Source organism: Nanorana parkeri, unplaced genomic scaffold, assembly GCF_000935625.1.
Source record: "Nanorana parkeri isolate BGI_ZX_2015 unplaced genomic scaffold, ASM93562v1 scaffold3798, whole genome shotgun sequence".
Taxonomy (NCBI): domain Eukaryota; kingdom Metazoa; phylum Chordata; class Amphibia; order Anura; family Dicroglossidae; genus Nanorana; species Nanorana parkeri.
The window spans coordinates 11,244-13,878 of record NW_017310066.1 but is presented as its reverse complement, the minus strand read 5'-3'; positions in this window follow the sequence as shown (position 1 = coordinate 13,878).

The following is a 2,635-nucleotide window of genomic DNA, read 5'->3' as shown; positions in this document are numbered from 1 at the left end:
GGAAGGAGGAAGGGGAGGAGGGAGGAAGGAGGAAGGGGAGGAGGGAGGAAGGAGGAAGGGGAGGAGGAAGGAGGAAGGGGAGGAGGGAGGAAAATGGGAAGAAATGGAGGGAGAGAGGAGTTAAAAAAGAGAGACTTGAGAAAGTGAGTTGAAGGTGGAGAAGTGAAGAGGGCGTCAGGATGGGGGAGGGGTAGGGCAGGTCTTACCTCAATATAGCGATATACAGACACCTGTCCAGACCATCGAAGATCATAGAAATGAGGAGCCGCAATCAGCACCACATCTGAGAAACCATCCTGGTCAATGTCACAGACCTCAATCTCTGAGCCAAAGTACGAGCCCACCTAAGACCACGGAGGAGATAGTTTGCCAATGACTCCATCGAGGTGCAGAGCCCTCCAATATACCTCTCTGCAGTGTGATAGGATGGTCTCTGTCTAGTCTCTCCCCTGTCTTCAGTAGAGTGGGTCAGTCTCTCATACAGAGCACTCCAATATACCCTCTGTGCTTTGTGTTGTGTGCGTTGTCTTGTGTTGTGTGCGTTGTCTTGTGTTGTGTGCGTTGTCTTGTGTTGTGTGCGTTGTCTTGTGTGCGTTGTCTTGTGTGCGTTGTCTTGTGTGCGTTGTCTTGTGTTGTGTGCGTTGTCTTGTGTCGCAGAGCTCTCCGGTACCCACCTGCTCTCCTGAGATCTGCTGGATCCTCTCTGCCTGATCTGGTGTCTCTCGGAAGATGGTCACAAGCCCAACATATTGATATCTTGGGGCTCCAGCCACGTAGAAGATGCCCTCAGGGGCCTGCAGCACCCCCACAGAGTATCCTGCAGATTGTCAGAAACTGTTAGAGAACACTATAGGAAGTCACAAGTCTCACAAAGGTTTTGTGTGGCCTGAGGAGCGTTATCAGGTAGAGGAATGGAGAGGACAGAGATGAGGGGATAGACAATGGAGAATGGCCAAGAGCTCACACGCTATGGTTCTGCCAGCAACCTCTGCAGATAGACAATACTGTGATTGGATAGACTCACCCCGGGAGCTCACACTCTATTAACTGATGCAAACACTTTCCTGTCACTCCCTTCACCACACAGGTGAAATCCATTACACATCTAATATCACTCACCCAGATATCCATTTTTGTCCTCCTCCTGGAGAGATATGTTAATCAGCTTCTCTGGTCCAGAAATATTAAGAACTCCACCAGACCAATCAAAGATCCCGGGGTCTCCCAGGAACTGCCGATCCTGCAATGGAAATAGGTCACAGCTACAGTATACACCACCAAATCTATAACACCTCAATCCAACCAACCCAGAGTCTACAGCCAATCCAACCAACCCAGAGTCTACAGCCAATCCAACCAACCCAGAGTCTACAGCCAATCCAACCAACCCAGAGTCTACAGCCAATCCAACCAACCCAGAGTCTACAGCCAATCCAACCAACCCAGAGTCTACAGCCAATCCAACCAACCCAGAGTCTACAGCCAATCCAACCAACCCAGAGTCTACAGCCAATCCAACCAGCCCACAGTCTACAGCAACTAGGAGGATAATCAGACCAAGATCTGCAATGACTGAGAGGACCCAATCCAACCAGACCGAGGTCTACAATGACTGAGAGGACCCAATCCAACCAGACCGAGATCTACAATGACTGAGAGGACCCAATCCAACCACACCGAGATCTACAATGACTGAGAGGACACAATCCAACCAGACCGAGATCTTCAATGACTGAGAGGGCATAACACAAGTTGACCCAGAATATCCATCAGATCTTCCATGTATACGGAGGCTCCTCCTGGACTGGCCACGTAATACAAACCCATATAATGTTACCCCAATCAGCATTTCTACCACACCAACCTGTGTCAGCGCAGCACTGAGACCTGCAGACGAGAGTTCTCGGGAGAAACTGACTTCCTGAGCTGATCCTGTGGTGACAAAACAGATAAAATCTTCCCATATAACTGATTCTTCACAACTTCCACTCATCACCACACACACATTTCACTGAGAGATAATGGAATACCAACTCTATGGTAGTAAAAGATACATTGCATGAGATGCCGCTCATATCCTCTGCGTTACAATGTATCTTTTACTGCTCTTGGTCTCTGGGACTGGATATCCTTCCAATTATGGTGGCTGCTAAATCGTATCATTGGTTAGCGCAGACTCTATGAACCCACCAGTAAGGGCTGGATCAAGTGTCTGGCCAATGAGGAGACAGTGTGCATCATAAATTCATACCACCATCATACTCTTTCACCAAAGGCCCATCATTACATACCCCAATACCCCACCACAGGCTGAGTCTCCCCGTTACACCCCCATTACTACACCACAGGCTGAGTCTCCCCGTTACACCCCCATTACTACACCACAGGCTGAGTCTCCCCATTACATACCCCAATACCCCACCACAGGCTGAGTCTCCCCGTTACATACCCCAATACACCACCACAGGCTGAGTCTCCCCATTACATACCCCAATACCCCACCATAGGCTGAGTCTCCCCGTTACATACCCCAATACCCCACCACAGGCTGAGTCTCCCTGTTACATACCCCAATACCCCACCACAGGCTGAGTCTCCCCATTACATACCCCAATACCCCACCATAGGCTGAGTC